Source organism: Lampris incognitus, chromosome 18 (assembly GCF_029633865.1).
Source record: "Lampris incognitus isolate fLamInc1 chromosome 18, fLamInc1.hap2, whole genome shotgun sequence".
Lineage (NCBI taxonomy): Eukaryota > Metazoa > Chordata > Actinopteri > Lampriformes > Lampridae > Lampris > Lampris incognitus.
In genome coordinates, this window is record NC_079228.1 from 276,877 (window position 1) to 303,182 (window position 26,306).

Consider the following 26,306-nt stretch of genomic DNA (forward strand, 5'->3'; position numbering starts at 1 on the left):
GTTTTCTGTGAGAAAATGCATTAAAAGGAGGGATTTCATCAGAAACACTATAAATACATATTGTACTTGTCTGAAAACGCACAGAACCTTGAAATAGAAGGTTTCTCACCAAAAAACACATTGGTGAAACCCCTATCTTAAGGCTCTGAGTGTTTGCACACATGTACAAACAGGCATGTTTAAACTATAACGTTTTTAGTGAAATCATGTTTCTCTCGAGGAGAAAACGCGTTTAAAGCCATAAAAAGATCTCACTGTGTTTTGGCATTGACCAAGCTACCAACAAACCTAAAAAATGATCAGAACTGGAGAAATTACACATTGACATTGGGTGAAATCATGTAACTCTTAAGGACGTGTTGCAGACTTGTTGAATAGATTCATTTTTCTTGTTTTGTTTGTTTTTGATGAAATTGTGCTTTTCTCGTCGAGAAAAGGCGTTTAACGCGATAAAAAGGTTTAGTGCGTTATGAATGTGAACTAAATAAGGCCGGGAGTCGTTTTTATTGCTTAAAACACGATTTCTCGACCAGAATATGCTTTTTCAAAAAAGCCATGTTCCCATGGCGAGAGACTCGTTTTCTGTGAGAAAATGCATTAAAAGGAGGGATTTCATCAGAAACACTATAAATACATATTGTACTTGTCTGAAAACGCACAGAACCTTGAAATAGAAGGTTTCTCACCAAAAAACACATTGGTGAAACCCCTATCTTAAGGCTCTGAGTGTTTGCACACATGTACAACAGGCATGGTTAAACTATAACGTTTTTAGTGAAATCATGTTTCTCTCGAGGAGAAAACGCGTTTAAAGCCATAAAAAGATCTCACTGTGTTTTGGCATTGACCAAGCTACCAACAACCTAAAAAATGATCAGAACTGGAGAAATTACACATTGACATTGGGTGAAATCATGTAACTCTTAAGGACGTGTTGCAGACTTGTTGAATAGATTCATTTTTCTTGTTTTGTTTGTTTTTGATGAAATTGCTTTTCTCGTCGAGAAAAGGCGTTTAACGCGATAAAAAGGTTTAGTGCGTTACGAATACGGGCTAGCTTACCAAAAGTACAAATGTGAACTAAATAAGGCCGGGAGTCGTTTTTATTGCTTAAAACACGATTTCTCGACCAGAATATGCTTTTTCAAAAAAGCCATGTTCCCATGGCGAGAGACTCGTTTTCTGTGAGAAAATGCATTAAAAGGAGGGATTTCATGAGAAACACTATAAATACATATTGTACTTGTCTGAAAACGCACAGAACCTTGAAATAGAAGGTTTCTCACCAAAAAACACATTGGTGAAAACCCTATCTTAAGGCTCTGAGTGTTTGCACACATGTACAAACAGGCATGTTTAAACTATAACGTTTTTAGTGAAATCATGTTTCTCTCGAGGAGAAAACGCGTTTAAAGCCATAAAAAGATCTCACTGTGTTTTGGCATTGACCAAGCTACCAACAACCTAAAAAATGATCAGAACTGGAGAAATTACATATTGACATTGGGTGAAATCATGTAACTCTTAAGGACGTGTTGCAGACTTGTTGAATAGATTCATTTTTCTTGTTTTGTTTGTTTTTGATGAAATTGTGCTTTTCTCGTCGAGAAAAGGCGTTTAACGCGATAAAAAGGTTTAGTGCGTTATGAATACGGGCTAGCTTACCAAAAGTACAAATGTGAACTAAATAAGGCCGGGAGTCGTTTTTATTGCTTAAAACACGATTTCTCGACCAGAATATGCTTTTTCAAAAAAGCCATGTTCCCATGGCGAGAGACTCGTTTTCTGTGAGAAAATGCATTAAAAGGAGGGATTTCATCAGAAACACTATAAATACATATTGTACTTGTCTGAAAACGCACAGAACCTTGAAATAGAAGGTTTCTCACCAAAAAACACATTGGTGAAACCCCTATCTTAAGGCTCTGAGTGTTTGCACACATGTACAAACAGGCATGTTTAAACTAGAACGTTTTTAGTGAAATCATGTTTCTCTCGAGGAGAAAACGCGTTTAAAGCCATAAAAAGATCTCACTGTGTTTTGGCATTGACCAAGCTACCAACAAACCTAAAAAATGATCAGAACTGGAGAAATTACACATTGACATTGGGTGAAATCATGTAACTCTTAAGGACGTGTTGCAGACTTGTTGAATAGATTCATTTTTCTTGTTTTGTTTGTTTTTGATGAAATTGTGCTTTTCTCGTCGAGAAAAGGCGTTTAACGCGATAAAAAGGTTTAGTGCGTTATGAATACGGGCTAGCTTACCAAAAGTTCAAATGTGAACTAAATAAGGCCGGGAGTCGTTTTTATTGCTTAAAACACGATTTCTCGACCAGAATATGCTTTTTCAAAAAAGCCATGTTCCCATGGCGAGAGACTCGTTTTCTGTGAGAAAATGCATTAAAAGGAGGGATTTCATCAGAAACACTATAAATACATATTGTACTTGTCTGAAAACGCACAGAACCTTGAAATAGAAGGTTTCTCACCAAAAAACACATTGGTGAAACCCCTATCTTAAGGCTCTGAGTGTTTGCACACATGTACAAACAGGCATGTTTAAACTATAACGTTTTTAGTGAAATCATGTTTCTCTCGAGGAGAAAACGCGTTTAAAGCCATAAAAAGATCTCACTGTGTTTTGGCATTGACCAAGCTACCAACAAACCTAAAAAATGATCAGAACTGGAGAAATTACACATTGACATTGGGTGAAATCATGTAACTCTTAAGGACGTGTTGCAGACTTGTTGAATAGATTCATTTTTCTTGTTTTGTTTGTTTTTGATGAAATTGTGCTTTTCTCGTCGAGAAAAGGCGTTTAACGCGATAAAAAGGTTTAGTGCGTTATGAATACGGGCTAGCTTACCAAAAGTACAAATGTGAACTAAATAAGGCCGGGAGTCGTTTTTATTGCTTAAAACACGATTTCTCGACCAGAATATGCTTTTTCAAAAAAGCCATGTTCCCATGGCGAGAGACTCGTTTTCTGTGAGAAAATGCATTAAAAGGAGGGATTTCATGAGAAACACTATAAATACATATTGTACTTGTCTGAAAACGCACAGAACCTTGAAATAGAAGGTTTCTCACCAAAAAACACATTGGTGAAACCCCTATCTTAAGGCTCTGAGTGTTTGCACACATGTACAAACAGGCATGTTTAAACTATAACGTTTTTAGTGAAATCATGTTTCTCTCGAGGAGAAAACGCGTTTAAAGCCATAAAAAGATCTCACTGTGTTTTGGCATTGACCAAGCTACCAACAAACCTAAAAAATGATCAGAACTGGAGAAATTACACATTGACATTGGGTGAAATCATGTAACTCTTAAGGACGTGTTGCAGACTTGTTGAATAGATTCATTTTTCTTGTTTTGTTTGTTTTTGATGAAATTGTGCTTTTCTCGTCGAGAAAAGGCGTTTAACGCGATAAAAAGGTTTAGTGCGTTATGAATACGGGCTAGCTTACCAAAAGTTCAAATGTGAACTAAATAAGGCCGGGAGTCGTTTTTATTGCTTAAAACACGATTTCTCGACCAGAATATGCTTTTTCAAAAAAGCCATGTTCCCATGGCGAGAGACTCGTTTTCTGTGAGAAAATGCATTAAAAGGAGGGATTTCATCAGAAACACTATAAATACATATTGTACTTGTCTGAAAACGCACAGAACCTTGAAATAGAAGGTTTCTCACCAAAAAACACATTGGTGAAACCCCTATCTTAAGGCTCTGAGTGTTTGCACACATGTACAAACAGGCATGTTTAAACTATAACGTTTTTAGTGAAATCATGTTTCTCTCGAGGAGAAAACGCGTTTAAAGCCATAAAAAGATCTCACTGTGTTTTGGCATTGACCAAGCTACCAACAAACCTAAAAAATGATCAGAACTGGAGAAATTACACATTGACATTGGGTGAAATCATGTAACTCTTAAGGACGTGTTGCAGACTTGTTGAATAGATTCATTTTTCTTGTTTTGTTTGTTTTTGATGAAATTGTGCTTTTCTCGTCGAGAAAAGGCGTTTAACGCGATAAAAAGGTTTAGTGCGTTATGAATGTGAACTAAATAAGGCCGGGAGTCGTTTTTATTGCTTAAAACACGATTTCTCGACCAGAATATGCTTTTTCAAAAAAGCCATGTTCCCATGGCGAGAGACTCGTTTTCTGTGAGAAAATGCATTAAAAGGAGGGATTTCATCAGAAACACTATAAATACATATTGTACTTGTCTGAAAACGCACAGAACCTTGAAATAGAAGGTTTCTCACCAAAAAACACATTGGTGAAACCCCTATCTTAAGGCTCTGAGTGTTTGCACACATGTACAACAGGCATGGTTAAACTATAACGTTTTTAGTGAAATCATGTTTCTCTCGAGGAGAAAACGCGTTTAAAGCCATAAAAAGATCTCACTGTGTTTTGGCATTGACCAAGCTACCAACAACCTAAAAAATGATCAGAACTGGAGAAATTACACATTGACATTGGGTGAAATCATGTAACTCTTAAGGACGTGTTGCAGACTTGTTGAATAGATTCATTTTTCTTGTTTTGTTTGTTTTTGATGAAATTGCTTTTCTCGTCGAGAAAAGGCGTTTAACGCGATAAAAAGGTTTAGTGCGTTACGAATACGGGCTAGCTTACCAAAAGTACAAATGTGAACTAAATAAGGCCGGGAGTCGTTTTTATTGCTTAAAACACGATTTCTCGACCAGAATATGCTTTTTCAAAAAAGCCATGTTCCCATGGCGAGAGACTCGTTTTCTGTGAGAAAATGCATTAAAAGGAGGGATTTCATCAGAAACACTATAAATACATATTGTACTTGTCTGAAAACGCACAGAACCTTGAAATAGAAGGTTTCTCACCAAAAAACACATTGGTGAAACCCCTATCTTAAGGCTCTGAGTGTTTGCACACATGTACAAACAGGCATGTTTAAACTAGAACGTTTTTAGTGAAATCATGTTTCTCTCGAGGAGAAAACGCGTTTAAAGCCATAAAAAGATCTCACTGTGTTTTGGCATTGACCAAGCTACCAACAAACCTAAAAAATGATCAGAACTGGAGAAATTACACATTGACATTGGGTGAAATCATGTAACTCTTAAGGACGTGTTGCAGACTTGTTGAATAGATTCATTTTTCTTGTTTTGTTTGTTTTTGATGAAATTGTGCTTTTCTCGTCGAGAAAAGGCGTTTAACGCGATAAAAAGGTTTAGTGCGTTATGAATACGGGCTAGCTTACCAAAAGTACAAATGTGAACTAAATAAGGCCGGGAGTCGTTTTTATTGCTTAAAACACGATTTCTCGACCAGAATATGCTTTTTCAAAAAAGCCATGTTCCCATGGCGAGAGACTCGTTTTCTGTGAGAAAATGCATTAAAAGGAGGGATTTCATCAGAAACACTATAAATACATATTGTACTTGTCTGAAAACGCACAGAACCTTGAAATAGAAGGTTTCTCACCAAAAAACACATTGGTGAAACCCCTATCTTAAGGCTCTGAGTGTTTGCACACATGTACAAACAGGCATGTTTAAACTAGAACGTTTTTAGTGAAATCATGTTTCTCTCGAGGAGAAAACGCGTTTAAAGCCATAAAAAGATCTCACTGTGTTTTGGCATTGACCAAGCTACCAACAAACCTAAAAAATGATCAGAACTGGAGAAATTACACATTGACATTGGGTGAAATCATGTAACTCTTAAGGACGTGTTGCAGACTTGTTGAATAGATTCATTTTTCTTGTTTTGTTTGTTTTTGATGAAATTGCTTTTCTCGTCGAGAAAAGGCGTTTAACGCGATAAAAAGGTTTAGTGCGTTACGAATACGGGCTAGCTTACCAAAAGTACAAATGTGAACTAAATAAGGCCGGGAGTCGTTTTTATTGCTTAAAACACGATTTCTCGACCAGAATATGCTTTTTCAAAAAAGCCATGTTCCCATGGCGAGAGACTCGTTTTCTGTGAGAAAATGCATTAAAAGGAGGGATTTCATCAGAAACACTATAAATACATATTGTACTTGTCTGAAAACGCACAGAACCTTGAAATAGAAGGTTTCTCACCAAAAAACACATTGGTGAAACCCCTATCTTAAGGCTCTGAGTGTTTGCACACATGTACAAACAGGCATGTTTAAACTAGAACGTTTTTAGTGAAATCATGTTTCTCTCGAGGAGAAAACGCGTTTAAAGCCATAAAAAGATCTCACTGTGTTTTGGCATTGACCAAGCTACCAACAAACCTAAAACATGATCAGAACTGGAGAAATTACATATTGACATTGGGTGAAATCATGTAACTCTTAAGGACGTGTTGCAGACTTGTTGAATAGATTCATTTTTCTTGTTTTGTTTGTTTTTGATGAAATTGTGCTTTTCTCGTCGAGAAAAGGCGTTTAACGCGATAAAAAGGTTTAGTGCGTTATGAATACGGGCTAGCTTACCAAAAGTACAAATGTGAACTAAATAAGGCCGGGAGTCGTTTTTATTGCTTAAAACACGATTTCTCGACCAGAATATGCTTTTTCAAAAAAGCCATGTTCCCATGGCGAGAGACTCGTTTTCTGTGAGAAAATGCATTAAAAGGAGGGATTTCATGAGAAACACTATAAATACATATTGTACTTGTCTGAAAACGCACAGAACCTTGAAATAGAAGGTTTCTCACCAAAAAACACATTGGTGAAACCCCTATCTTAAGGCTCTGAGTGTTTGCACACATGTACAAACAGGCATGTTTAAACTATAACGTTTTTAGTGAAATCATGTTTCTCTCGAGGAGAAAACGCGTTTAAAGCCATAAAAAGATCTCACTGTGTTTTGGCATTGACCAAGCTACCAACAAACCTAAAAAATGATCAGAACTGGAGAAATTACACATTGACATTGGGTGAAATCATGTAACTCTTAAGGACGTGTTGCAGACTTGTTGAATAGATTCATTTTTCTTGTTTTGTTTGTTTTTGATGAAATTGTGCTTTTCTCGTCGAGAAAAGGCGTTTAACGCGATAAAAAGGTTTAGTGCGTTATGAATACGGGCTAGCTTACCAAAAGTTCAAATGTGAACTAAATAAGGCCGGGAGTCGTTTTTATTGCTTAAAACACGATTTCTCGACCAGAATATGCTTTTTCAAAAAAGCCATGTTCCCATGGCGAGAGACTCGTTTTCTGTGAGAAAATGCATTAAAAGGAGGGATTTCATCAGAAACACTATAAATACATATTGTACTTGTCTGAAAACGCACAGAACCTTGAAATAGAAGGTTTCTCACCAAAAAACACATTGGTGAAACCCCTATCTTAAGGCTCTGAGTGTTTGCACACATGTACAAACAGGCATGTTTAAACTATAACGTTTTTAGTGAAATCATGTTTCTCTCGAGGAGAAAACGCGTTTAAAGCCATAAAAAGATCTCACTGTGTTTTGGCATTGACCAAGCTACCAACAAACCTAAAAAATGATCAGAACTGGAGAAATTACACATTGACATTGGGTGAAATCATGTAACTCTTAAGGACGTGTTGCAGACTTGTTGAATAGATTCATTTTTCTTGTTTTGTTTGTTTTTGATGAAATTGTGCTTTTCTCGTCGAGAAAAGGCGTTTAACGCGATAAAAAGGTTTAGTGCGTTATGAATGTGAACTAAATAAGGCCGGGAGTCGTTTTTATTGCTTAAAACACGATTTCTCGACCAGAATATGCTTTTTCAAAAAAGCCATGTTCCCATGGCGAGAGACTCGTTTTCTGTGAGAAAATGCATTAAAAGGAGGGATTTCATCAGAAACACTATAAATACATATTGTACTTGTCTGAAAACGCACAGAACCTTGAAATAGAAGGTTTCTCACCAAAAAACACATTGGTGAAACCCCTATCTTAAGGCTCTGAGTGTTTGCACACATGTACAACAGGCATGGTTAAACTATAACGTTTTTAGTGAAATCATGTTTCTCTCGAGGAGAAAACGCGTTTAAAGCCATAAAAAGATCTCACTGTGTTTTGGCATTGACCAAGCTACCAACAACCTAAAAAATGATCAGAACTGGAGAAATTACACATTGACATTGGGTGAAATCATGTAACTCTTAAGGACGTGTTGCAGACTTGTTGAATAGATTCATTTTTCTTGTTTTGTTTGTTTTTGATGAAATTGCTTTTCTCGTCGAGAAAAGGCGTTTAACGCGATAAAAAGGTTTAGTGCGTTACGAATACGGGCTAGCTTACCAAAAGTACAAATGTGAACTAAATAAGGCCGGGAGTCGTTTTTATTGCTTAAAACACGATTTCTCGACCAGAATATGCTTTTTCAAAAAAGCCATGTTCCCATGGCGAGAGACTCGTTTTCTGTGAGAAAATGCATTAAAAGGAGGGATTTCATCAGAAACACTATAAATACATATTGTACTTGTCTGAAAACGCACAGAACCTTGAAATAGAAGGTTTCTCACCAAAAAACACATTGGTGAAACCCCTATCTTAAGGCTCTGAGTGTTTGCACACATGTACAAACAGGCATGTTTAAACTAGAACGTTTTTAGTGAAATCATGTTTCTCTCGAGGAGAAAACGCGTTTAAAGCCATAAAAAGATCTCACTGTGTTTTGGCATTGACCAAGCTACCAACAAACCTAAAAAATGATCAGAACTGGAGAAATTACACATTGACATTGGGTGAAATCATGTAACTCTTAAGGACGTGTTGCAGACTTGTTGAATAGATTCATTTTTCTTGTTTTGTTTGTTTTTGATGAAATTGTGCTTTTCTCGTCGAGAAAAGGCGTTTAACGCGATAAAAAGGTTTAGTGCGTTATGAATACGGGCTAGCTTACCAAAAGTACAAATGTGAACTAAATAAGGCCGGGAGTCGTTTTTATTGCTTAAAACACGATTTCTCGACCAGAATATGCTTTTTCAAAAAAGCCATGTTCCCATGGCGAGAGACTCGTTTTCTGTGAGAAAATGCATTAAAAGGAGGGATTTCATCAGAAACACTATAAATACATATTGTACTTGTCTGAAAACGCACAGAACCTTGAAATAGAAGGTTTCTCACCAAAAAACACATTGGTGAAACCCCTATCTTAAGGCTCTGAGTGTTTGCACACATGTACAAACAGGCATGTTTAAACTAGAACGTTTTTAGTGAAATCATGTTTCTCTCGAGGAGAAAACGCGTTTAAAGCCATAAAAAGATCTCACTGTGTTTTGGCATTGACCAAGCTACCAACAAACCTAAAAAATGATCAGAACTGGAGAAATTACACATTGACATTGGGTGAAATCATGTAACTCTTAAGGACGTGTTGCAGACTTGTTGAATAGATTCATTTTTCTTGTTTTGTTTGTTTTTGATGAAATTGCTTTTCTCGTCGAGAAAAGGCGTTTAACGCGATAAAAAGGTTTAGTGCGTTACGAATACGGGCTAGCTTACCAAAAGTACAAATGTGAACTAAATAAGGCCGGGAGTCGTTTTTATTGCTTAAAACACGATTTCTCGACCAGAATATGCTTTTTCAAAAAAGCCATGTTCCCATGGCGAGAGACTCGTTTTCTGTGAGAAAATGCATTAAAAGGAGGGATTTCATCAGAAACACTATAAATACATATTGTACTTGTCTGAAAACGCACAGAACCTTGAAATAGAAGGTTTCTCACCAAAAAACACATTGGTGAAACCCCTATCTTAAGGCTCTGAGTGTTTGCACACATGTACAAACAGGCATGTTTAAACTATAACGTTTTTAGTGAAATCATGTTTCTCTCGAGGAGAAAACGCGTTTAAAGCCATAAAAAGATCTCACTGTGTTTTGGCATTGACCAAGCTACCAACAAACCTAAAACATGATCAGAACTGGAGAAATTACATATTGACATTGGGTGAAATCATGTAACTCTTAAGGACGTGTTGCAGACTTGTTGAATAGATTCATTTTTCTTGTTTTGTTTGTTTTTGATGAAATTGTGCTTTTCTCGTCGAGAAAAGGCGTTTAACGCGATAAAAAGGTTTAGTGCGTTATGAATACGGGCTAGCTTACCAAAAGTACAAATGTGAACTAAATAAGGCCGGGAGTCGTTTTTATTGCTTAAAACACGATTTCTCGACCAGAATATGCTTTTTCAAAAAAGCCATGTTCCCATGGCGAGAGACTCGTTTTCTGTGAGAAAATGCATTAAAAGGAGGGATTTCATCAGAAACACTATAAATACATATTGTACTTGTCTGAAAACGCACAGAACCTTGAAATAGAAGGTTTCTCACCAAAAAACACATTGGTGAAAACCCTATCTTAAGGCTCTGAGTGTTTGCACACATGTACAAACAGGCATGTTTAAACTATAACGTTTTTAGTGAAATCATGTTTCTCTCGAGGAGAAAACGCGTTTAAAGCCATAAAAAGATCTCACTGTGTTTTGGCATTGACCAAGCTACCAACAACCTAAAAAATGATCAGAACTGGAGAAATTACATATTGACATTGGGTGAAATCATGTAACTCTTAAGGACGTGTTGCAGACTTGTTGAATAGATTCATTTTTCTTGTTTTGTTTGTTTTTGATGAAATTGCTTTTCTCGTCGAGAAATGGCGTTTAACGCGATAAAAAGGTTTAGTGCGTTATGAATACGGGCTAGCTTACCAAAAGTACAAATGTGAACTAAATAAGGCCGGGAGTCGTTTTTATTGCTTAAAACACGATTTCTCGACCAGAATATGCTTTTTCAAAAAAGCCATGTTCCCATGGCGAGAGACTCGTTTTCTGTGAGAAAATGCATTAAAAGGAGGGATTTCATCAGAAACACTATAAATACATATTGTACTTGTCTGAAAACGCACAGAACCTTGAAATAGAAGGTTTCTCACCAAAAAACACATTGGTGAAACCCCTATCTTAAGGCTCTGAGTGTTTGCACACATGTACAAACAGGCATGTTTAAACTAGAACGTTTTTAGTGAAATCATGTTTCTCTCGAGGAGAAAACGCGTTTAAAGCCATAAAAAGATCTCACTGTGTTTTGGCATTGACCAAGCTACCAACAAACCTAAAAAATGATCAGAACTGGAGAAATTACACATTGACATTGGGTGAAATCATGTAACTCTTAAGGACGTGTTGCAGACTTGTTGAATAGATTCATTTTTCTTGTTTTGTTTGTTTTTGATGAAATTGTGCTTTTCTCGTCGAGAAAAGGCGTTTAACGCGATAAAAAGGTTTAGTGCGTTATGAATACGGGCTAGCTTACCAAAAGTACAAATGTGAACTAAATAAGGCCGGGAGTCGTTTTTATTGCTTAAAACACGATTTCTCGACCAGAATATGCTTTTTCAAAAAAGCCATGTTCCCATGGCGAGAGACTCGTTTTCTGTGAGAAAATGCATTAAAAGGAGAGATTTCATCAGAAACACTATAAATACATATTGTACTTGTCTGAAAACGCACAGAACCTTGAAATAGAAGGTTTCTCACCAAAAAACACATTGGTGAAACCCCTATCTTAAGGCTCTGAGTGTTTGCACACATGTACAACAGGCATGGTTAAACTATAACGTTTTTAGTGAAATCATGTTTCTCTCGAGGAGAAAACGCGTTTAAAGCCATAAAAAGATCTCACTGTGTTTTGGCATTGACCAAGCTACCAACAACCTAAAAAATGATCAGAACTGGAGAAATTACACATTGACATTGGGTGAAATCATGTAACTCTTAAGGACGTGTTGCAGACTTGTTGAATAGATTCATTTTTCTTGTTTTGTTTGTTTTTGATGAAATTGCTTTTCTCGTCGAGAAAAGGCGTTTAACGCGATAAAAAGGTTTAGTGCGTTACGAATACGGGCTAGCTTACCAAAAGTACAAATGTGAACTAAATAAGGCCGGGAGTCGTTTGTATTGCTTAAAACACGATTTCTCGACCAGAATATGCTTTTTCAAAAAAGCCATGTTCCCATGGCGAGAGACTCGTTTTCTGTGAGAAAATGCATTAAAAGGAGGGATTTCATGAGAAACACTATAAATACATATTGTACTTGTCTGAAAACGCACAGAACCTTGAAATAGAAGGTTTCTCACCAAAAAACACATTGGTGAAAACCCTATCTTAAGGCTCTGAGTGTTTGCACACATGTACAAACAGGCATGTTTAAACTATAACGTTTTTAGTGAAATCATGTTTCTCTCGAGGAGAAAACGCGTTTAAAGCCATAAAAAGATCTCACTGTGTTTTGGCATTGACCAAGCTACCAACAAACCTAAAAAATGATCAGAACTGGAGAAATTACACATTGACATTGGGTGAAATCATGTAACTCTTAAGGACGTGTTGCAGACTTGTTGAATAGATTCATTTTTCTTGTTTTGTTTGTTTTTGATGAAATTGTGCTTTTCTCGTCGAGAAAAGGCGTTTAACGCGATAAAAAGGTTTAGTGCGTTATGAATACGGGCTAGCTTACCAAAAGTACAAATGTGAACTAAATAAGGCCGGGAGTCGTTTTTATTGCTTAAAACACGATTTCTCGACCAGAATATGCTTTTTCAAAAAAGCCATGTTCCCATGGCGAGAGACTCGTTTTCTGTGAGAAAATGCATTAAAAGGAGGGATTTCATGAGAAACACTATAAATACATATTGTACTTGTCTGAAAACGCACAGAACCTTGAAATAGAAGGTTTCTCACCAAAAAACACATTGGTGAAAACCCTATCTTAAGGCTCTGAGTGTTTGCACACATGTACAAACAGGCATGTTTAAACTATAACGTTTTTAGTGAAATCATGTTTCTCTCGAGGAGAAAACGCGTTTAAAGCCATAAAAAGATCTCACTGTGTTTTGGCATTGACCAAGCTACCAACAACCTAAAAAATGATCAGAACTGGAGAAATTACACATTGACATTGGGTGAAATCATGTAACTCTTAAGGACGTGTTGCAGACTTGTTGAATAGATTCATTTTTCTTGTTTTGTTTGTTTTTGATGAAATTGTGCTTTTCTCGTCGAGAAAAGGCGTTTAACGCGAAAAAAAGGTTTAGTGCGTTACGAATACGGGCTAGCTTACCAAAAGTACAAATGTGAACTAAATAAGGCCGGGAGTCGTTTTTATTGCTTAAAACACGATTTCTCGACCAGAATATGCTTTTTCAAAAAAGCCATGTTCCCATGGCGAGAGACTCGTTTTCTGTGAGAAAATGCATTAAAAGGAGGGATTTCATCAGAAACACTATAAATACATATTGTACTTGTCTGAAAACGCACAGAACCTTGAAATAGAAGGTTTCTCACCAAAAAACACATTGGTGAAACCCCTATCTTAAGGCTCTGAGTGTTTGCACACATGTACAAACAGGCATGTTTAAACTATAACGTTTTTAGTGAAATCATGTTTCTCTCGAGGAGAAAACGCGTTTAAAGCCATAAAAAGATCTCACTGTGTTTTGGCATTGACCAAGCTACCAACAACCTAAAAAATGATCAGAACTGGAGAAATTACATATTGACATTGGGTGAAATCATGTAACTCTTAAGGACGTGTTGCAGACTTGTTGAATAGATTCATTTTTCTTGTTTTGTTTGTTTTTGATGAAATTGTGCTTTTCTCGTCGAGAAAAGGCGTTTAACGCGATAAAAAGGTTTAGTGCGTTATGAATACGGGCTAGCTTACCAAAAGTACAAATGTGAACTAAATAAGGCCGGGAGTCGTTTTTATTGCTTAAAACACGATTTCTCGACCAGAATATGCTTTTTCAAAAAAGCCATGTTCCCATGGCGAGAGACTCGTTTTCTGTGAGAAAATGCATTAAAAGGAGGGATTTCATCAGAAACACTATAAATACATATTGTACTTGTCTGAAAACGCACAGAACCTTGAAATAGAAGGTTTCTCACCAAAAAACACATTGGTGAAACCCCTATCTTAAGGCTCTGAGTGTTTGCACACATGTACAAACAGGCATGTTTAAACTATAACGTTTTTAGTGAAATCATGTTTCTCTCGAGGAGAAAACGCGTTTAAAGCCATAAAAAGATCTCACTGTGTTTTGGCATTGACCAAGCTACCAACAACCTAAAAAATGATCAGAACTGGAGAAATTACATATTGACATTGGGTGAAATCATGTAACTCTTAAGGACGTGTTGCAGACTTGTTGAATAGATTCATTTTTCTTGTTTTGTTTGTTTTTGATGAAATTGTGCTTTTCTCGTCGAGAAAAGGCGTTTAACGCGATAAAAAGGTTTAGTGCGTTATGAATACGGGATAGCTTACCAAAAGTACAAATGTGAACTAAATAAGGCCGGGAGTCGTTTTTATTGCTTAAAACACGATTTCTCGACCAGAATATGCTTTTTCAAAAAAGCCATGTTCCCATGGCGAGAGACTCGTTTTCTGTGAGAAAATGCATTAAAAGGAGGGATTTCATGAGAAACACTATAAATACATATTGTACTTGTCTGAAAACGCACAGAACCTTGAAATAGAAGGTTTCTCACCAAAAAACACATTGGTGAAACCCCTATCTTAAGGCTCTGAGTGTTTGCACACATGTACAAACAGGCATGTTTAAACTATAACGTTTCTAGTGAAATCATGTTTCTCTCGAGGAGAAAACGCGTTTAAAGCCATAAAAAGATCTCACTGTGTTTTGGCATTGACCAAGCTACCAACAAACCTAAAAAATGATCAGAACTGGAGAAATTACACATTGACATTGGGTGAAATCATGTAACTCTTAAGGACGTGTTGCAGACTTGTTGAATAGATTCATTTTTCTTGTTTTGTTTGTTTTTGATGAAATTGCTTTTCTCGTCGAGAAAAGGCGTTTAACGCGATAAAAAGGTTTAGTGCGTTACGAATACGGGCTAGCTTACCAAAAGTACAAATGTGAACTAAATAAGGCCGGGAGTCGTTTTTATTGCTTAAAACACGATTTCTCGACCAGAATATGCTTTTTCAAAAAAGCCATGTTCCCATGGCGAGAGACTCGTTTTCTGTGAGAAAATGCATTAAAAGGAGGGATTTCATCAGAAACACTATAAATACATATTGTACTTGTCTGAAAACGCACAGAACCTTGAAATAGAAGGTTTCTCACCAAAAAACACATTGGTGAAAACCCTATCTTAAGGCTCTGAGTGTTTGCACACATGTACAAACAGGCATGTTTAAACTATAACGTTTTTAGTGAAATCATGTTTCTCTCGAGGAGAAAACGCGTTTAAAGCCATAAAAAGATCTCACTGTGTTTTGGCATTGACCAAGCTACCAACAACCTAAAAAATGATCAGAACTGGAGAAATTACACATTGACATTGGGTGAAATCATGTAACTCTTAAGGACGTGTTGCAGACTTGTTGAATAGATTCATTTTTCTTGTTTTGTTTGTTTTTGATGAAATTGTGCTTTTCTCGTCGAGAAAAGGCGTTTAACGCGATAAAAAGGTTTAGTGCGTTATGAATACGGGCTAGCTTACCAAAAGTACAAATGTGAACTAAATAAGGCCGGGAGTCGTTTTTATTGCTTAAAACACGATTTCTCGACCAGAATATGCTTTTTCAAAAAAGCCATGTTCCCATGGCGAGAGACTCGTTTTCTGTGAGAAAATGCATTAAAAGGAGGGATTTCATGAGAAACACTATAAATACATATTGTACTTGTCTGAAAACGCACAGAACCTTGAAATAGAAGGTTTCTCACCAAAAAACACATTGGTGAAACCCCTATCTTAAGGCTCTGAGTGTTTGCACACATGTACAACAGGCATGGTTAAACTATAACGTTTTTAGTGAAATCATGTTTCTCTCGAGGAGAAAACGCGTTTAAAGCCATAAAAAGATCTCACTGTGTTTTGGCATTGACCAAGCTACCAACAACCTAAAAAATGATCAGAACTGGAGAAATTACACATTGACATTGGGTGAAATCATGTAACTCTTAAGGACGTGTTGCAGACTTGTTGAATAGATTCATTTTTCTTGTTTTGTTTGTTTTTGATGAAATTGCTTTTCTCGTCGAGAAAAGGCGTTTAACGCGATAAAAGGGTATAGTGCGTTATGAATACGGGCTAGCTTACCAAAAGTACAAATGTGAACTAAATAAGGCCGGGAGTCGTTTTTATTGCTTAAAACACGATTTCTCGACCAGAATATGCTTTTTCAAAGAAGCCATGTTCCCATGGCGAGAGACTCGTTTTCTGTGAGAAAATGCATTAAAAGGAGGGATTTCATGAGAAACACTATAAATACATATTGTACTTGTCTGAAAACGCACAGAACCTTGAAATAGAAGGTTTCTCACCAAAAAACACATTGGTGAAACCCCTATCTTAAGGCTCTGAGTGTTTGCACACATGTACAAACAGGCATGTTTAAACTATAACGTTTTTAGTGAAATCATGTTTCTCTCGAGGAGAAAACGCGTTTAAAGCCATAAAAAGATCTCACTGTGTTTTGGCATTGACCAAGCTACCAACAAACCTAAAAAATGATCAGAACTGGAGAAATTACACATTGACATTGGGTGAAATCATGTAACTCTTAAGGACGTGTTGCAGACTTGTTGAATAGATTCATTTTTCTTGTTTTGTTTGTTTTTGATGAAATTGCTTTTCTCGTCGAGAAAAGGCGTTTAACGCGATAAAAAGGTTTAGTGCGTTACGAATACGGGCTAGCTTACCAAAAGTACAAATGTGAACTAAATAAGGCCGGGAGTCGTTTTTATTGCTTAAAACACGATTTCTCGACCAGAATATGCTTTTTCAAAAAAGCCATGTTCCCATGGCGAGAGACTCGTTTTCTGTGAGAAAATGCATTAAAAGGAGGGATTTCATCAGAAACACTATAAATACATATTGTACTTGTCTGAAAACGCACAGAACCTTGAAATAGAAGGTTTCTCACCAAAAAACACATTGGTGAAAACCCTATCTTAAGGCTCTGAGTGTTTGCACACATGTACAAACAGGCATGTTTAAACTATAACGTTTTTAGTGAAATCATGTTTCTCTCGAGGAGAAAACGCGTTTAAAGCCACAAAAAGATCTCACTGTGTTTTGGCATTGACCAAGCTACCAACAACCTAAAAAATGATCAGAACTGGAGAAATTACACATTGACATTGGGTGAAATCATGTAACTCTTAAGGACGTGTTGCAGACTTGTTGAATAGATTCATTTTTCTTGTTTTGTTTGTTTTTGATGACATTGCTTTTCTCGTCGAGAAAAGGCGTTTAACGCGATAAAAAGGTTTAGTGCGTTATGAATACGGGCTAGCTTACCAAAAGTACAAATGTGAACTAAATAAGGCCGGGAGTCGTTTTTATTGCTTAAAACACGATTTCTCGACCAGAATATGCTTTTTCAAAAAAGCCATGTTCCCATGGCGAGAGACTCGTTTTCTGTGAGAAAATGCATTAAAAGGAGGGATTTCATCAGAAACACTATAAATACATATTGTACTTGTCTGAAAACGCACAGAACCTTGAAATAGAAGGTTTCTCACCAAAAAACACATTGGTGAAAACCCTATCTTAAGGCTCTGAGTGTTTGCACACATGTACAAACAGGCATGTTTAAACTATAACGTTTTTAGTGAAATCATGTTTCTCTCGAGGAGAAAACGCGTTTAAAGCCATAAAAAGATCTCACTGTGTTTTGGCATTGACCAAGCTACCAACAACCTAAAAAATGATCAGAACTGGAGAAATTACATATTGACATTGGGTGAAATCATGTAACTCTTAAGGACGTGTTGCAGACTTGTTGAATAGATTCATTTTTCTTGTTTTGTTTGTTTTTGATGAAATTGTGCTTTTCTCGTCGAGAAAAGGCGTTTAACGCGATAAAAAGGTTTAGTGCGTTATGAATACGGGCTAGCTTACCAAAAGTACAAATGTGAACCAAATAAGGCCGGGAGTCGTTTTTATTGCTTAAAACACGATTTCTCGACCAGAATATGCTTTTTCAAAAAAGCCATGTTCCCATGGCGAGAGACTCGTTTTCTGTGAGAAAATGCATTAAAAGGAGGGATTTCATCAGAAACACTATAAATACATATTGTACTTGTCTGAAAACGCACAGAACCTTGAAATAGAAGGTTTCTCACCAAAAAACACATTGGTGAAACCCCTATCTTAAGGCTCTGAGTGTTTGCACACATGTACAAACAGGCATGTTTAAACTATAACGTTTTTAGTGAAATCATGTTTCTCTCGAGGAGAAAACGCGTTTAAAGCCATAAAAAGATCTCACTGTGTTTTGGCATTGACCAAGCTACCAACAAACCTAAAAAATGATCAGAACTGGAGAAATTACACATTGACATTGGGTGAAATCATGTAACTCTTAAGGACGTGTTGCAGACTTGTTGAATAGATTCATTTTTCTTGTTTTGTTTGTTTTTGATGAAATTGCTTTTCTCGTCGAGAAAAGGCGTTTAACGCGATAAAAAGGTTTAGTGCGTTATGAATACGGGCTAGCTTACCAAAAGTACAAATGTGAACTAAATAAGGCCGGGAGTCGTTTTTATTGCTTAAAACACGATTTCTCGACCAGAATATGCTTTTTCAAAAAAGCCATGTTCCCATGGCGAGAGACTCGTTTTCTGTGAGAAAATGCATTAAAAGGAGGGATTTCCTCAGAAACACTATAAATACATATTGTACTTGTCTGAAAACGCACAGAACCTTGAAATAGAAGGTTTCTCACCAAAAAACACATTGGTGAAACCCCTATCTTAAGGCTCTGAGTGTTTGCACACATGTACAAACAGGCATGTTTAAACTATAACGTTTTTAGTGAAATCATGTTTCTCTCGAGGAGAAAACGCGTTTAAAGCCATAAAAAGATCTCACTGTGTTTTGGCATTGACCAAGCTACCAACAACCTAAAAAATGATCAGAACTGGAGAAATTACACATTGACATTGGGTGAAATCATGTAACTCTTAAGGACGTGTTGCAGACTTGTTGAATAGATTCATTTTTCTTGTTTTGTTTGTTTTTGATGAAATTGTGCTTTTCTCGTCGAGAAAAGGCGTTTAACGCGATAAAAAGGTTTAGTGCGTTATGAATACGGGCTAGCTTACCAAAAGTACAAATGTGAACTAAATAAGGCCGGGAGTCGTTTTTATTGCTTAAAACACGATTTCTCGACCAGAATATGCTTTTTCAAAAAAGCCATGTTCCCATGGCGAGAGACTCGTTTTCTGTGAGAAAATGCATTAAAAGGAGGGATTTCATCAGAAACACTATAAATACATATTGTACTTGTCTGAAAACGCACAGAACCTTGAAATAGAAGGTTTCTCACCAAAAAACACATTGGTGAAAACCCTATCTTAAGGCTCTGAGTGTTTGCACACATGTACAAACAGGCATGTTTAAACTATAACGTTTTTAGTGAAATCATGTTTCTCTCGAGGAGAAAACGCGTTTAAAGCCATAAAAAGATCTCACTGTGTTTTGGCATTGACCAAGCTACCAACAACCTAAAAAATGATCAGAACTGGAGAAATTACATATTGACATTGGGTGAAATCATGTAACTCTTAAGGACGTGTTGCAGACTTGTTGAATAGATTCATTTTTCTTGTTTTGTTTGTTTTTGATGAAATTGTGCTTTTCTCGTCGAGAAAAGGCGTTTAACGCGATAAAAAGGTTTAGTGCGTTATGAATACGGGCTAGCTTACCAAAAGTACAAATGTGAACTAAATAGGGCCGGGAGTCGTTTTTATTGCTTAAAACACGATTTCTCGACCAGAATATGCTTTTTCAAAAAAGCCATGTTCCCATGGCGAGAGACTCGTTTTCTGTGAGAAAATGCATTAAAAGGAGGGATTTCATGAGAAACACTATAAATACATATTGTACTTGTCTGAAAACGCACAGAACCTTGAAATAGAAGGTTTCTCACCAAAAAACACATTGGTGAAAACCCTATCTTAAGGCTCTGAGTGTTTGCACACATGTACAAACAGGCATGTTTAAACTATAACGTTTTTAGTGAAATCATGTTTCTCTCGAGGAGAAAATGCGTTTAAAGCCATAAAAAGATCTCACTGTGTTTTGGCATTGACCAAGCTACCAACAACCTAAAAAATGATCAGAACTGGAGAAATTACACATTGACATTGGGTGAAATCATGTAACTCTTAAGGACGTGTTGCAGACTTGTTGAATAGATTCATTTTTCTTGTTTTGTTTGTTTTTGATGAAATTGCTTTTCTCGTCGAGAAAAGGCGTTTAACGCGATAAAAAGGTTTAGTGCGTTACGAATACGGGCTAGCTTACCAAAAGTACAAATGTGAACTAAATAAGGCCGGGAGTCGTTTTTATTGCTTAAAACACGATTTCTCGACCAGAATATGCTTTTTCAAAAAAGCCATGTTCCCCTGGCGAGAGACTCGTTTTCTGTGAGAAAATGCATTAAAAGGAGGGATTTCATGAGAAACACTATAAATACATATTGTACTTGTCTGAAAACGCACAGAACCTTGAAATAGAAGGTTTCTCACCAAAAAACACATTGGTGAAAACCCTATCTTAAGGCTCTGAGTGTTTGCACACATGTACAAACAGGCATGTTTAAACTATAACGTTTTTAGTGAAATCATGTTTCTCTCGAGGAGAAAACGCGTTTAAAGCCATAAAAAGATCTCACTGTGTTTTGGCATTGACCAAGCTACCAACAACCTAAAAAATGATCAGAACTGGAGAAATTACATATTGACATTGGGTGAAATCATGTAACTCTTAAGGACGTGTTGCAGACTTGTTGAATAGATTCATTTTTCTTGTTTTGTTTGTTTTTGATGAAATTGTGCTTTTCTCGTCGAGAAAAGGCGTTTAACGCGATAAAAAGGTTTAGTGCGTTATGAATACGGGCTAGCTTACCAAAAGTACAAATGTGAACTAAATAAGGCCGGGAGTCGTTTTTATTGCTTAAAACACGATTTCTCGACCAGAATATGCTTTTTCAAAAAAGCCATGTTCCCCTGGCGAGAGACTCGTTTTCTGTGAGAAAATGCATTAAAAGGAGGGATTTCATGAGAAACACTATAAATACATATTGTACTTGTCTGAAAACGCACAGAACCTTGAAATAGAAGGTTTCTCACCAAAAAACACATTGGTGAAACCCCTATCTTAAGGCTCTGAGTGTTTGCACACATGTACAAACAGGCATGTTTAAACTATAACGTTTTTAGTGAAATCATGTTTCTCTCGAGGAGAAAACGCGTTTAAAGCCATAAAAAGATCTCACTGTGTTTTGGCATTGACCAAGCTACCAACAACCTAAAAAATGATCAGAACTGGAGAAATTACATATTGACATTGGGTGAAATCATGTAACTCTTAAGGACGTGTTGCAGACTTGTTGAATAGATTCATTTTTCTTGTTTTGTTTGTTTTTGATGAAATTGTGCTTTTCTCGTCGAGAAAAGGCGTTTAACGCGATAAAAAGGTTTAGTGCGTTATGAATACGGGCTAGCTTACCAAAAGTACAAATGTGAACTAAATAAGGCCGGGAGTCGTTTTTATTGCTTAAAACACGATTTCTCGACCAGAATATGCTTTTTCAAAAAAGCCATGTTCCCATGGCGAGAGACTCGTTTTCTGTGAGAAAATGCATTAAAAGGAGGGATTTCATCAGAAACACTATAAATACATATTGTACTTGTCTGAAAACACACAGAACCTTGAAATAGAAGGTTTCTCACCAAAAAACACATTGGTGAAACCCCTATCTTAAGGCTCTGAGTGTTTGCACACATGTACAAACAGGCATGTTTAAACTATAACGTTTTTAGTGAAATCATGTTTCTCTCGAGGAGAAAACGCGTTTAAAGCCATAAAAAGATCTCACTGTGTTTTGGCATTGACCAAGCTACCAACAACCTAAAAAATGGTCAGAACTGGAGAAATTACATATTGACATTGGGTGAAATCATGTAACTCTTAAGGGCGTGTTGCAGACTTGTTGAATAGATTCATTTTTCTTGTTTTGTTTGTTTTTGATGAAATTGTGCTTTTCTCGTCGAGAAAAGGCGTTTAACGCGATAAAAAGGTTTAGTGCGTTACGAATACGGGCTAGCTTACCAAAAGTACAAATGTGAACTAAATAAGGCCGGGAGTCGTTTTTATTGCTTAAAACACGATTTCTCGACCAGAATATGCTTTTTCAAAAAAGCCATGTTCCCATGGCGAGAGACTCGTTTTCTGTGAGAAAATGCATTAAAAGGAGGGATTTCATGAGAAACACTATAAATACATATTGTACTTGTCTGAAAACGCACAGAACCTTGAAATAGAAGGTTTCTCACCAAAAAACACATTGGTGAAACCCCTATCTTAAGGCTCTGAGTGTTTGCACACATGTACAAACAGGCATGTTTAAACTATAACGTTTTTAGTGAAATCATGTTTCTCTCGAGGAGAAAACGCGTTTAAAGCCATAAAAAGATCTCACTGTGTTTTGGCATTGACCAAGCTACCAACAACCTAAAAAATGATCAGAACTGGAGAAATTACATATTGACATTGGGTGAAATCATGTAACTCTTAAGGACGTGTTGCAGACTTGTTGAATAGATTCATTTTTCTTGTTTTGTTTGTTTTTGATGAAATTGTGCTTTTCTCGTCGAGAAAAGGCGTTTAACGCGATAAAAAGGTTTAGTGCGTTATGAATACGGGCTAGCTTACCAAAAGTACAAATGTGAACTAAATAAGGCCGGGAGTCGTTTTTATTGCTTAAAACACGATTTCTCGACCAGAATATGCTTTTTCAAAAAAGCCATGTTCCCCTGGCGAGAGACTCGTTTTCTGTGAGAAAATGCATTAAAAGGAGGGATTTCATGAGAAACACTATAAATACATATTGTACTTGTCTGAAAACGCACAGAACCTTGAAATAGAAGGTTTCTCACCAAAAAACACATTGGTGAAAACCCTATCTTAAGGCTCTGAGTGTTTGCACACATGTACAAACAGGCATGTTTAAACTATAACGTTTTTAGTGAAATCATGTTTCTCTCGAGGAGAAAACGCGTTTAAAGCCATAAAAAGATCTCACTGTGTTTTGGCATTGACCAAGCTACCAACAACCTAAAAAATGATCAGAACTGGAGAAATTACATATTGACATTGGGTGAAATCATGTAACTCTTAAGGACGTGTTGCAGACTTGTTGAATAGATTCATTTTTCTTGTTTTGTTTGTTTTTGATGAAATTGTGCTTTTCTCGTCGAGAAAAGGCGTTTAACGCGATAAAAAGGTTTAGTGCGTTATGAATACGGGCTAGCTTACCAAAAGTACAAATGTGAACTAAATAAGGCCGGGAGTCGTTTTTATTGCTTAAAACACGATTTCTCGACCAGAATATGCTTTTTCAAAAAAGCCATGTTCCCATGGCGAGAGACTCGTTTTCTGTGAGAAAATGCATTAAAAGGAGGGATTTCATGAGAAACACTATAAATACATATTGTACTTGTCTGAAAACGCACAGAACCTTGAAATAGAAGGTTTCTCACCAAAAAACACATTGGTGAAACCCCTATCTTAAGGCTCTGAGTGTTTGCACACATGTACAAACAGGCATGTTTAAACTATAACGTTTTTAGTGAAATCATGTTTCTCTCGAGGAGAAAACGCGTTTAAAGCCATAAAAAGATCTCACTGTGTTTTGGCATTGACCAAGCTACCAACAACCTAAAAAATGATCAGAACTGGAGAAATTACATATTGACATTGGGTGAAATCATGTAACTCTTAAGGACGTGTTGCAGACTTGTTGAATAGATTCATTTTTCTTGTTTTGTTTGTTTTTGATGAAATTGTGCTTTTCTCGTCGAGAAAAGGCGTTTAACGCGATAAAAAGGTTTAGTGCGTTATGAATACGGGCTAGCTTACCAAAAGTACAAATGTGAACTAAATAAGGCCGGGAGTCGTTTTTATTGCTTAAAACACGATTTCTCGACCAAAATATGCTTTTTCAAAAAAGCCATGTTCCCATGGCGAGAGACTCGTTTTCTGTGAGAAAATGCATTAAAAGGAGGGATTTCATGAGAAACACTATAAATACATATTGTACTTGTCTGAAAACGCACAGAACCTTGAAATAGAAGGTTTCTCACCAAAAAACACATTGGTGAAACCCCTATCTTAAGGCTCTGAGTGTTTGCACACATGTACAAACAGGCATGTTTAAACTATAACGTTTTTAGTGAAATCATGTTTCTCTCGAGGAGAAAACGCGTTTAAAGCCATAAAAAGATCTCACTGTGTTTTGGCATTGACCAAGCTACCAACAACCTAAAAAATGATCAGAACTGGAAAAATTACATATTGACATTGGGTGAAATCATGTAACTCTTAAGGGCGTGTTGCAGACTTGTTGAATAGATTCATTTTTCTTGTTTTGTTTGTTTTTGATGAAATTGTGCTTTTCTCGTCGAGAAAAGGCGTTTAACGCGATAAAAAGGTTTAGTGCGTTATGAATACGGGCTAGCTTACCAAAAGTACAAATGTGAACTAAATAAGGCCGGGAGTCGTTTTTATTGCTTAAAACACGATTTCTCGACCAGAATATGCTTTTTCAAAAAAGCCATGTTCCCATGGCGAGAGACTCGTTTTCTGTGAGAAAATGCATTAAAAGGAGGGATTTCATGAGAAACACTATAAATACATATTGTACTTGTCTGAAAACGCACAGAACCTTGAAATAGAAGGTTTCTCACCAAAAAACACATTGGTGAAAACCCTATCTTAAGGCTCTGAGTGTTTGCACACATGTACAAACAGGCATGTTTAAACTATAACGTTTTTAGTGAAATCATGTTTCTCTCGAGGAGAAAACGCGTTTAAAGCCATAAAAAGATCTCACTGTGTTTTGGCATTGACCAAGCTACCAACAACCTAAAAAATGATCAGAACTGGAGAAATTACATATTGACATTGGGTGAAATCATGTAACTCTTAAGGACGTGTTGCAGACTTGTTGAATAGATTCATTTTTCTTGTTTTGTTTGTTTTTGATGAAATTGTGCTTTTCTCGTCGAGAAAAGGCGTTTAACGCGATAAAAAGGTTTAGTGCGTTATGAATACGGGCTAGCTTACCAAAAGTACAAATGTGAACTAAATAAGGCCGGGAGTCGTTTTTATTGCTTAAAACACGATTTCTCGACCAGAATATGCTTTTTCAAAAAAGCCATGTTCCCATGGCGAGAGACTCGTTTTCTGTGAGAAAATGCATTAAAAGGAGGGATTTCATCAGAAACACTATAAATACATATTGTACTTGTCTGAAAACACACAGAACCTTGAAATAGAAGGTTTCTCACCAAAAAACACATTGGTGAAACCCCTATCTTAAGGCTCTGAGTGTTTGCACACATGTACAAACAGGCATGTTTAAACTATAACGTTTTTAGTGAAATCATGTTTCTCTCGAGGAGAAAACGCGTTTAAAGCCATAAAAAGATCTCACTGTGTTTTGGCATTGACCAAGCTACCAACAACCTAAAAAATGGTCAGAACTGGAGAAATTACATATTGACATTGGGTGAAATCATGTAACTCTTAAGGGCGTGTTGCAGACTTGTTGAATAGATTCATTTTTCTTGTTTTGTTTGTTTTTGATGAAATTGTGCTTTTCTCGTCGAGAAAAGGCGTTTAACGCGATAAAAAGGTTTAGTGCGTTATGAATACGGGCTAGCTTACCAAAAGTACAAATGTGAACTAAATAAGGCCGGGAGTCGTTTTTATTGCTTAAAACACGATTTCTCGACCAGAATATGCTTTTTCAAAAAAGCCATGTTCCCATGGCGAGAGACTCGTTTTCTGTGAGAAAATGCATTAAAAGGAGGGATTTCATGAGAAACACTATAAATACATATTGTACTTGTCTGAAAACGCACAGAACCTTGAAATAGAAGGTTTCTCACCAAAAAACACATTGGTGAAACCCCTATCTTAAGGCTCTGAGTGTTTGCACACATGTACAAACAGGCATGTTTAAACTATAACGTTTTTAGTGAAATCATGTTTCTCTCGAGGAGAAAACGCGTTTAAAGCCATAAAAAGATCTCACTGTGTTTTGGCATTGACCAAGCTACCAACAACCTAAAAAATGATCAGAACTGGAGAAATTACATATTGACATTGGGTGAAATCATGTAACTCTTAAGGACGTGTTGCAGACTTGTTGAATAGATTCATTTTTCTTGTTTTGTTTGTTTTTGATGAAATTGTGCTTTTCTCGTCGAGAAAAGGCGTTTAACGCGATAAAAAGGTTTAGTGCGTTATG